General features: G+C 40.3%; 1 protein-coding gene across 9 annotated transcripts in view; it reads left to right on the top strand.

Moving 5' to 3' along the window:
- The first annotated feature begins 4,143 nt into the window (after nt 1–4,143).
- Nucleotides 4,144–12,251, top strand: part of APBB2 (amyloid beta precursor protein binding family B member 2) — a 252,123-nt gene continuing 244,015 nt past the window's right edge. For 8 of the 9 annotated variants that reach the window (XM_075194986.1, XM_075194977.1, XM_075194960.1 and 5 more), the window contains exon 1: nt 4,144–4,269. The gene's annotated coding sequence lies outside the window, so the exon portion shown is untranslated. The remainder of the gene's footprint in view (nt 4,270–12,251) is intronic. The other variant, XM_075194927.1, reaches the window with a different exon arrangement.

The raw sequence follows: 12,251 nt of genomic DNA, 5'->3' as shown, positions 1-12,251 counted from the left end.
TATAAGTTGGCCCAGAGTGGAAACTGTATTTTGAAATTTGACAAACTTTCCATTGCTGTGGATTCTGCCTCCACCCCTGGTCAGTAATGTTGGGCAGCTACTTTTGGTATGCATTAGCTGCATCTAGAGTACCCAGAATGATGGTGTCTCCTAAAAGAAATCTGAAATCGATTTGGCAAAGCTCTTTATTCTCTGATAATACCAGGAGATCTCTGGCAAATAATGGATTACATGTAGCCTGAAAGGAGCTTTTTCCATTACATTGATGGGGTAAAAGACTTTCCCCAGTTTGACAGAGTGCTCTGATCAGTTGAATCCATTAGTAGGACCTGTTGGTGGGCCAGTGTCTTATTATAAATGCAACGGACAGCATCTGCTGCTTCATCATCTTCAATATAAGCTAGGTGAGTGATCATTCTTAGGACATCACTACTGCTCTTTGAAATAGAGGAGAGAGAATATTTCCTCCTGGGCTGATCCATCAAAGCTTCTGCTTGTGTCCTCTTCTGTTTTATAATGTTCTATTTGTGTTTTCACCAGCATGGCAAGGTTGTTTTTTGTACTTCCTTCCTCAAGTGGGTTATTCTGGCCTTGATATCACCGTTCACATCAGCTGATAGCAGTATTATACGTGGCGGTAATCCCCTGAAGTGGGAAAAAAGCCCATACGATTTATTAAAGGAAAATTGTGCTTATCTGCCATCCTCAGGTTCAGTTGTGTGGTTTTGGACGTGGTTGTGCCCAGGAGTGCCGGCAGGGTGGAGAAGGTACAATGTCCTGGGGCCCAGGCCTGCCTGGGAGCACTGGCCTGCTTGTGCAATGGGAGGAGCCACAAATCTGGTGTGGCCATACCCCCTTCAGTGCCTATGGAAGGGGCCCCAAGAACTTGCTGTACTGGGGCCCGAAATTCCTCTTGACGGCCCTGCTTGTAGTAACAGAGTGCTGTGCAGCTGAGAGAACAAGTGCGTTCTAGAGTGACCAGGTTGGATTTCCTGGTCCATTGCAGTTTTTATACCAATATTGGACAACAGGATGCACAGCCACTAACTTCTCTAGTGGAGTCTTAGAGAGTATAATGATGACACTAGTCGCTTAGTATTTAGAAGGTGGCTATCATTGTGCTCTCCAGGACTCTGCCAGAGAAGTCTTCCAGTAAGGTCCAGCTCCCGGTGGACGTTTTATAGTAAACTAGTTGAAATACCCAGCGTTGCCCGTGTTTCACTCTTTAAGTTATTAAGTTAACTATGAGTTGGATGTAACTGTCAACATTTTAAAAGTAATTAGCAGCCTAGAAGCTCATCCAACACACCCATTAGGTGTCTGCCCAGTGTCATTTTTGTTTCTATATTAAATGTTATCCAAATCCATCAAGTGGAAGGCCCAGAACAGGCTCCCAGGTCAAAGCTCGACACAGCGTACACCAACGGGAGGTCCGACTGGGATCTCAACCCGCTAGTATGTTTCCTGTGATCCAGTGTTACCAGTCTGTGAAGTTTCGGTCCAAATCCATCCAGTGGAAGGCTCAGAACAAGCTCCCTGGGTCAAAGTTCTGCCCAGCGTATACCAACGGGAGGTCCAACTGGGACCCAAACCCCCCAAAAAACCTGGCCAGGATCCAACTGGACCACTTCGCATAGGTTCATTCCCAATCGGTGCAGGGGTTTCTGAATGCATAACCGCACAGACAAACCAAATCCATCCAGTGGAAGGCATAGAACAGGCTTCCCGGGTCAAAGTTTTGGCCAGCGTACACAAACGGAGGTCTAACTGGGACCTTAACCTCCTAATATGTCTTCTGGGATTCAATGTTACCAGTCTGTGAATTTTGTGTCCAAATCCATCTAGTGGAAGGCTCAGAACAGGCTTCCCGGGTCAAAGGTCTGTCCAGCGTACACCAACGGGAGGTCCAACCGGGACCTTAATCTCCTTAAAACCTGCCCATGATCCAACTGGACCACCTCATGTTGGTTTCTTCCAAATCAGTGGAGGGGTGTCTGAATGCAAATAAACCAAGTCCATCCAGTAGAAGGCCCAGAACAGGCTCCACAGGTCAAAGTTCTGGCCAGCGAACACCAATGGAAGATCCACCTGAGAACTACACCCCTTAATGTGTCTTTTGGGATCCAATGTTAAAAGTCTTTTGAAATCTTCGTTCAAATTCATCCAGTGGAAGGCTTAGAACAGGGTCTGTGGGTCAAATTTCTGGCCACTGTACACCAACTGGAGCTCCGACCGGGTCATTTAAAATTTGTCCGGGATCCAACTGGACCATCTCGCATTGGTTTCATCAAATAAGAGGTGGGTATTCTAACCTGGTCTGTCTAGCGTGCAAGTGTCCAGCTAAAGATGGGCCCCCACTCTTATCAAAGACCTGCATAATTGAGGGAAGAGTTGAAGGGGAAAAGGGTAGACATGTAATGATAAGTTATTGAGGGTATGCACAATATTTTTAAAGTGAAGCTTGTCTAAGTGCTACAATACAAGTGGGAATGACAATGTGGCTGAACGCCTCCGATTTCTCCTGGACGGAAGAGATAGAGCATTTGTCTGTGAATTTTTTCTCTCGGACATGAAAGTTTCAACATAATTAAAAGTAGAGAAAAAAAATGAGCTGAACAAGGCATTCTATGGTTTAGTCTCAGAACTGAAATTATTAAAGATTTTTTTTTATGTCAGAATAAATGATAATAACGTGTAATACTCCTTCCAGTTGGTGTCTCCAGTTTTCCAAGGCCAATTTTATTGCCAAGAGTACCGGTCACCCAGTGGCGGAACTACCATTGGTGCGGAAGGTGCCATGCACCGGGGCACATGGAGATAATGTGGCCTATTACATGGCAGATGCAGAGGGTCGGGGGCCCAGGTTCCCTTCTCTCGCCTCCCTGCACCGGGGCCCAGAGCTCACTAGTTCCATCTCTGCGGTCACCAGTAGGGTTATAAGAAGCCCCAGAAATTAGCACTGAAATTTAGATTAATTTTGGCTCAAACTTGCGAATTGCTACAAAATTCCAATTGGCTAAAACACAGCTCTGATTTGCTCGGTCCACTTCCTGTCTGCCATCTACAATCTCTCTGGGAGCAACATGTAGCACAATTGTTGCCAGGAAAAGCCATGGAAGGGGCTTGAATGTTAAAATTAAGTTTTGTTTTGTTTTTTTAGTGTCAGCGTATATAGTTTGCACTATTTTTGAAAAATTAGCAATTAAGTACTTGCCCTCATAATTCTGCACAAGTGATTCATTTCTAAAATGATGCAGATTCAGCAAACATAAAAGGCATTATTTATGCTATCATTTTTAATGTGTGCATTTTTATTGAGCTATATTCCTAAGCAACCTCAAGTGACCATTTGTGCACATACTATGCACTTAACCATTGCCCTGTGATACACATTACTCTGAAAAAATTCCACCTGTGTTTCCTGCATGGGTCTTAAAACCCAACTTATCTCTCCCCAGTGTTAGAGAATGTGTTTACTGTTAATGGGTGATAAAAAATAAATAAATAATAAATGTAAAAAAGTGAAAATACAGGTAAAAACAACATTTTATTAGGCCCAAGACATGCAGCAACCCCAATAAAATATACACATCTGTTATTTCTGTAAATACTGAAAGGGGTATTTTTTGTGGGGTAATCATTGTCAAAAAAATAGTAAAAAAAGAATTTTTTTATTTTTTTTTAAGATTTTCACCTTTTTTTTGTTACCCATTATATGCCCATAAGAAAGATATTTACTAGATTGTGTTACCAAAATAAAGCTCTACATGCCTCAGAATCCAAATCAAAATTGCTTGGGTGGGTAACAAAATGTTAAAGAGTTATTCCCAGTGACAGCTATGCAGTGTTATAGGTGGAAAATGATGGGGCCTCCAGAGTTACAATTTTGGTACAGACACCCTGGCAACAAAAGGTTTAATCTCAAATAATTCCATGATGTATCGTTTTTATCTGCATCCAATACCTGCCATTGGTAATGAGAACTGCACAGCACAGGTAAGGTGCAGCGTCATGACATAATGCCAGCTATGGAGTGCAGGATATGTGCAGCAGGTGGTGCTAGGAGCCTTCACAGACACTGCAGTTCCCATTCATTCCAAAGAAGAAGTAGGAAAGAGGGAAGGAAGGGCTGGGAATTATTTCCTGAGTTGAGAGCTGTGAGCTGGAATTAGCTTCCGGCTGCTGAGGCTGGTGCTTCTTGTGTGTGTGGGGGAGAGTGAGAACAGGCTAGCAGACAGCCAGCAGTGACAGCAGCCACGGACACACAAAGTAAGTGAGCTCTGCTCTATGGAGGCTGGAGAGTACAAAGGGGGACTTTGGCCGCTCTGGAGAACATTCTTTCTGTGTGGATTTGTGAGTCTTGTCACAGAGGTTGTGGAATGCAGTGGGGGCTCTGGATAGTGCACTGCATTACTGATAGTGTGTTGCCTAGCTAGGATGCCATAGCATTATGTCACTGAAATACACTTATAGGGCGAGCTTTTCATTTTTATTCTGTGTATCCTAAACTCAGGTTTAGCTGAGCAGAGATCTCGTTTATTTTTTTTTTATTGCAGTGACGATTTATGTTGGTGGTTACAGTACAGTAAAATATGGCTGTACTGGTGGCATTAAATTGTACCTTTATATGCTTACTGTTATGTATGTGACATAATTATATGTTAGAATGTCGCGTAATAGCTGGGACATGGACATTTGCAATGCTTCTGGTGTGTTAGATGTATGAGTTTGGTGACTTCCATGAAGGCAATCCCTGATCCGTTTTCAGTATCTTGCTATTCAGCCGGCTCCACTCGTATTTCCCTGCCTGACTGCTGAAGCAGTTTTTGGAAGTAGCTGAATCTCCAATGGCAAGAATGTATGGCCCCAGGGCTGGGTGCATTAAGCAGTACATGGTTTCGTAAGAAGATACTCGGTGCTTCTAAACATCTAAACCTGTGTCTCATCTGAACACCTTTCATGTAGAGATGTGAAAGGCAGGATTAACCCTTGTGTTACAGGCTTTGTCATTTCAGAGCTGTTTGATAAAGGAGAAGTATGACATCAGTGTAATGAATCTGGGATAATCTGGAAACATATTCCTAGAATGTCCTTGATAGGTGACATCTATGTATAGGTGATGTCATAATGACATTAGACAAATCCTAAATGACATGAAGGGTGGAGATTGATATATGGTATAAGGGTTTACATTTATGAATGTCTATGTTTAGATATTAGTGATGGATTATATAAAATGTCAGTGTGTTGGATGTATAGAAGAGTAATCTTTTGGCTCACCTTCATGGAGAATCACATTGCAGATTCTATCTTGAATTTGCTAAAGGCAGTGGTGGGGGGATGATAAGAAATAGCTGAATAAATGTAACAGGTTATCGGTATCAGTGGAAATGATGAGACCCCCATCTCTCTGAGAGTTTACATTAACCATTATTGCATGTATACGCTATACAGTATCTGAGTAAGAGGCCTCTGGAAAACCAAGCTCAGAGAGGCAGTTTTTGTGGTATAGACATTTACTGATGCCACTCTTGTCTGATGGGCAGGTTTTCTGTCTCAAAGGTACTGAAGTACCGAAGACACAGTAGAGTTCTCAGTAATTACTGTCCTTTTAATACTTAGGTTTTTGGGTGCACATATAACAGACATTTCATATTGACAAAAGGATGTTGAAATGTTAAGCTAAATACTGTATCCTAAAGTGTTTTTACAATGATATAAATTAGTAATAACCAAGAACACACTGTTAATACTTAAAACTATTGAATTATTTCAAAGACAACACATTCACTATTTTGTTTGATTGTCAAAGATCACCATAAATTTCTGCGGAACCCTATTTTGATCTCAGGACATTTTTTTATTTCATTCCGATGGTGCTCTGACTGATGTGTTGTGTGCCCTTCAAAGCATAACCCAATCAGTGGCAGAATTCTATTATGGTTATACTGATTGCCAGGTGTTAATGTATACATGCTGCTTCATTTTTGAGCTTATAACTATATATACTGTATGTACAGTGTTGAAGTGACAATGTTTATTGTGAAATCCCTATGTTATTGGGACCTTTTACTTATGTAATTTGTTGCTTTCACTCCAGTGTTTCATATGCCATTGGCCAGTTGGTTTCTGATCATCTGTACAGTCACTTACCAATTATTGTACACAGTGTTCTAAGAATGCCCCTGCACTACTGCAAAGCTGGGGAAATGTATACACCCTTCCCCCATGCTCACCCCCTTGTAGAAGATGATATTTGATCTGTCTGCTGGGAAGTGTCATAGATGCCTACAACATAAAGTAACCACTACTGACTATGTCACCATGATGTCACACCTACTTCTGTTACACTTACAACCAGCACAGCAAAGCTAAATAGATTTCATGGCTCCAGAAGGCAGTTAAGGTAGGCATGAGGCTACATTATAAACACAATGCTTGGCTTATTCTTTTGCCTTTAGGAGAAATTTAGAGCACAAAATAAACCTTATTTAATTAAGATTTAAATATGTTAGAGACAAATAAAGTTAATTTGTGACGATAAGTCTCTGGACCAAGCCCATCTTACCCATATTTAGCCTGATTTAGTGTATTGTGTCTAGGGTTTCTTCTAAAGACACTACAGAAAATTTCTCATGATTCGATATCTGTAAGGATTTTACCAACGGCTGAAAGTCCTGATCAGCAGCCGATTCATGCGTACACACTTACACAATTTTACACTGTTTACATTCAGATTGGTGCTCTTCATCTTTCATAAGCATCAGCTGAAAAGATCATGACTCTGTAAACCCTATGGAGATCTTCCACTACACACTTCATACACACTTCAGCATTTGCCCGACATCAGTCCATCATTTATAGAGATTTTTAGTCCGGTTGTAAAAATCGAATGAAACAATACGATGTGCTTTGGTACGATAAACATGATCGTGGGAGTGTACACACTAATGCAGTATCTGACCTACCAGTCATTTAACGTGTGATTGGCCCTATAATCCGGTGAAAAACCTGTAGTGTGTACCTAGATTTAGCCATGCTGTAGATATTGTTCGCCATTAAAGACACAAACGGGTACTCGGATTGTATTAGCCCATACATAATGCATCTTTAATACATCAGTCTTCAGGAGGGTAATAATCACAGCTGAAAATGAAAGAAATTCTCTCCTCTAAACCATACAGTCTGGAAAACAAATGATCAACATTCTTAAAGAGAAACTATCACAACATACAAAGACTAATGAGGGTTTTATTAATGTTCCAATTCTAACAGCATTTAAGATATAAAGCAGACTTTGTGAAGTTCTCATGCGCAGTATGCATAGTGTCTCCTTCATGGAGCACAAAGCAGGACTTAGATTTTCTCATGGCGTTGAGAAGCATCATCATCATCATTTATTTATATAGCACCACTAATTCCGCAGCGCTGTACAGAGAACTCACTCACATCAGTCCCTGTCCTATTGGGGCTTACATTCTAAATTCTAATACACACACACAGACTAGGGTCAATTTGTTAGCAGCCAATTAACTTACCAGTATGTTTTTGGAGTGTGGAAGGAAACCGGAGCACCCTGAGGAAACCCACGCAAACACGGGGAGAACATACAAACTCCTCACAGATAAGCCCATGGTCGGGAATTGAACTCATGACCCCAGTGCTGTATGGTAGAAGTGCTAACCACTTAGCCATCGTGCTGCCCAAAATGCTGAGGAGCAGAAGAGAGGTGTCAGTGGGGATATGTGCACTACTTGTATAGAGTAGCCACATTGGTGTGCCTAGTTTTTAGAGTGTTAAATAAACAAGATGTAATGTTGTGGCGTAATGTTATTGATATGAGACAAAGGGTGAAGTTAGCGCATTTTTAGCAGCGGCCCTTGATGTGCAGAGGGGTGGACTGCCATTTCCTCTCTGCAAAAGGGGACTTTTTGAGCCAGCTCGGAGCTAGCGGTGATCCATACATTTATTGGATCACATTTTGCGCCCTCCATTAGCACTTTGGCAGAGAAGCACATTTCTTAGCACACTTTACCCAATGTAAAACAATCCCAATAGTCCTTATCTCTTATGCTTAGTTTAAGGCACAAATGAGGCTTAACAAAACAAAACAGTAGTTTAAGAGAAAATTGGAAAATTATTTAATGAAAAGGTTGGATCTAAAGTGGTAGTAAGTCACATGTTTGGCACACTAAACTTTTTTTTTGTATGAAGTTTTAATGACACTTATTTTTAACTAAAGTAAATCGTAGACGTTAATATCTATATTGATGTATGTGTGCTACTGATATACATAAAATAGCTAAATGATGTGTTTCTACTTAGTAATTACAACCAGCATCCTGTCTGTTCTGCCCTCAATCCTCTCTCTCTGGAGCAGTGAAAAGCCAGAGTCCTAGACACTCTCCTAGGTAACAGAAATTCTCTCTGCAAACTGCAGATTTGGTGCATTGCCATTGATGTCACAGCTGAAATACTATGCTTTCATTTCAGCATGTGTGTCCCGGATCAGACCCAGTTTGTGCACTGTTTAACGCTGTCCTCACAGACATTCTTTAATTGTTGTTTCCAAGTGACTGATTGCATTTTTGTACGATCAAATCAATGTACTGTTGACCTAACCCCCAGCCTCTACCTCATTATGATCTGAATTCATTTTGTCCAATTATTTTTCATCTGACTGTAAGTCACAGAAATGAATGGTTGTTTCACAAACGCACAGGTTTGATCTGCCAAAGCAGAGATTTGCAGCGCTTACACAATATAGGACAGTTGTGGGATCATTGGACTATAATTGCATGACTACAATACACTTCAATCCGCTTTAATTTCATTCATTTGGATGAAGGCGTTCTACCTAGTCCAAATGGGAAATCAATTGATTTGACAGTTAGTTGTATCAAATCTATTGTCTCTCTCTCTCTCTCACACACACACACACACACACACACACACACGTCAGTTCTTTAACAATTCAATAAAAAAGTATGGGCTGGGGAGTAGGGGGGCATCTGCCCCCTGGCCGGTCCCATAGTGCACTACCTTGGGCTGGGTCACTGGGCCACCTGCATTTTTTCCCATTAAAATAGGCTGCTGCGTCAAGTCTTGCCCCCTGGGCTAAAATTTACCTGCCCTCCCCTGCTTACAAACCACATGCCAGTCTGGCCTTTCGTAGATCCCGGCCTCAGAGATGTTAGGGTGGCTATTGCAGTTGGGGGTGGAGGGGATATGCTTAATTAAAATTTACTCTTAAGATATCTGGAAGGGACAGTCAAGGAAACACTTAACAATGTATTTTACCTTCAATGTATTTTACCTTTTATTTGTCCATATTATTGATTTCCCCCATCCTGGTCACACCAGACACTAGCACATTTAACCCAAGCACTTATTTTAGTATCCATCTCCGTATTTTAATTCATTTCTAGAAACACATTTTTATTTTAAATATGTTTCTGAATAGCATTCTTAATAGAATGTCTGTGCAACGTGGCAAAGTGTGTGAGACTTTGTTTCCATCTTGGATAATGGATTTAATTTCAACAGGAAATTATTTGGATAATTGAATCCAGAAATGCTGACTACTGTACAGAATCCTTGCATATATCTCAAGAAATGCTCTCATATCTGCTTGCTGATTTATGGCTTAAACTCATGTGTTTGTGTTAGCAGATTATGAATGAGAGAAGGCTGTTTACACATTTCTACATTCAACAAATTGTATTTCTTTTGCTGTTCGTTATTATGTAATAAAATATATGAATAGCAAAAACTCAACATCTGACCATTGCTCTGGGACAGATCACAACAGACGTTTGTATGGTTTTTTGCAAACATTGTTTGGTAACGTTTAAAACTGTCCAGTGATGCATTACCTGTCTACCTGTTAGTGGGACAAGATAACTCCTGCAAGTGTGTGATTAATAATTTAAAAAATACAATACAATAAATAGTGTACTTGCAGATTACTTTTACAGAGTCTTGCAGATGTATCTATAAAAATAAAATTTATTCCCAAATTTAAATATTTTTTACAACTATATTCAAACTAACAGGCATTATTTACCAACAAAAAGCAAATGTTAACCTAACAACTTCTCAGACATTAGTGTTTTGTTCTCTTAACTTGCTTAAGATCAAAGCTTCTTTCTAATTGCTGCTAAGTGTTACTTCACATTTCTATTTTGTTAGCAAGTAACCCACTTTATTTTAGTAAATCACTTTTTTGTATTACAGAGATCTGTTGTGACTACATATACAATTTCTACATATATATGTATGACATTTGCAAGAAGTGAACAAGTGAATCTAGAATACAGTGAAAACGCCACTTGACATTAATGAGATAGAGTAGATTGTTATAGAACAGTGTCTTATGAATAGTCACGTACAGAATGAGGATGAATATACATACTCTATTGCTTATTACACCACATCATAATGTGTCAGTACAATGCCATTATCTACTTTCAGAAACGCATCTGACAGGCGGAATGTGTCACAACAATTTAGTTGTTATACAATACTCTTGAAGAAGTTGAACTATATAAAAATGATGATATGTGAACCATATTTTCATTAACGCATCAAATATTTAACCAAGGTTTTCTGTTTTGTAATTATGTTTATATTATATTATGGTTTTGTTGGATACAGTATGTTAACAATGGCGTGTCAGCATATAAGCTCTCACGGGCATGGACCTCTGTCCTCCTGCTTTCCAGGCTGCACTATCCTCTCCACCTGCGCACCCATGTCAGGTATCCTCAGCCTGGTATCTTAGGCTCCTCTACAGTGCCTCATGCCCTGTTTGGTGCACCCAGGCTCCTGGGCACAGGGTTGCTTCACACTGGTATGAGGCCCATTCTGAACTCTCCTCTGTACTATGTAATTCATTACTGTTTGTATATTGTGTAATTTGTGGTTGTTTCGCTCTATCCCCATTGTAAAGGGTTAGACCCAGTGCCCTAAACCATAAATATGATTTGTATTAAACCCTTTTTATGTGTAACATTAGAGACAGACCTCTATGTATTCCTTCTTGGTAAATCGTGAAAATGCGTATTTGAGCTAAGCTTTTATTTGTTTTGATTTCTACTTTTATTCATACTTTCCAACTCTCCATGAATGTCTGGGAGACTCCCGAAATCCGGGTAGGTCTCCCGGACTCCCGGGAGAGCAGGCAAGTATTCCGCATATGGCAACTTACTCATCAAAATGATGCGATTTGCTGTGAATCACGTCATTTTGGCCCCCACCCCTGTGTCAAAATGACGTTTTTGTCGTGGGGTCGAGAAAATGACGTTTTTGACTGCGCTCCGTCCCCTCCCGCCCTCTAATCACGCCTTCTGCCCGGGATCTCCCGGAATTCACTTTTCAAATGTTGGCAAGTATGCTTTTATTTATAAATTCCATGTACCCTAATAACTGAAATTCCCCTTTACTGAGTATGCAAAAAACAACTGCAATTTATCATCACTTTATACTACTATAAATTCATATATACTAGATAGATATTCTATTATCAGCCAAGGTGTAGTAATGTGTCTAGCAAGTAATGCTTTACCAGGCTTTATCCGTACCTCCCAACTCTCTCAACACTAGGGGGCGACCAGCCTACCGGCACTTTGGGTGGTTTGTCTCTCCCAATCACTCTCACTGGTAAAGTTGGGGAGGAGGGGAGGGGCTCCAATGTATTCTTTCCCCCTTCCACATAATTTTTGCACATTTATAGAGGATTTGTGGTAATCAGAGGAATATAAATAGTTTGTTTTAATATATGTGTAAATAATGTGGATTTTGTAGTGAACATTTTTGGATGTCCTTTTGCAGAAATCTTAAGTGCATACCAGCATAGCTAATTATGTGTTCATACAAATGTACTGTGTAACATAATTGCTTATGAACATAGTCAATTATATCAGCTTTCAAAGATGTAATATACATGCTTATGTACAGTAATAATTTTAGCTACTAAGATATACATAAGCCAATAATTTATAGTTAAATATAAACACCCAGGACAGTAGGGAGAGAAAGTTATTGAGAGGGAGTGGGGAGGTGTTAAGTGGCTGTTGACAGAATTAAATACAGAGGGAGAGTTAAATTTTGGAGCTTAGAGATTAGATAAACACAGTATAGTGATGGTCAGCCACAGCTCCTGTGGTGATGCAGGGAGACATGTGATGAACGCCCAGTATCTGGCAGGATATTAAATGGATGAGTACTCCTCAGGAATGAGAGAGGCCACC

Source organism: Mixophyes fleayi, chromosome 1 (genome assembly GCF_038048845.1).
Source record: "Mixophyes fleayi isolate aMixFle1 chromosome 1, aMixFle1.hap1, whole genome shotgun sequence".
NCBI lineage: Eukaryota > Metazoa > Chordata > Amphibia > Anura > Limnodynastidae > Mixophyes > Mixophyes fleayi.
Note: the sequence above shows the minus strand (reverse complement) of the source record. Positions and strands in the feature narration are given on the sequence as shown.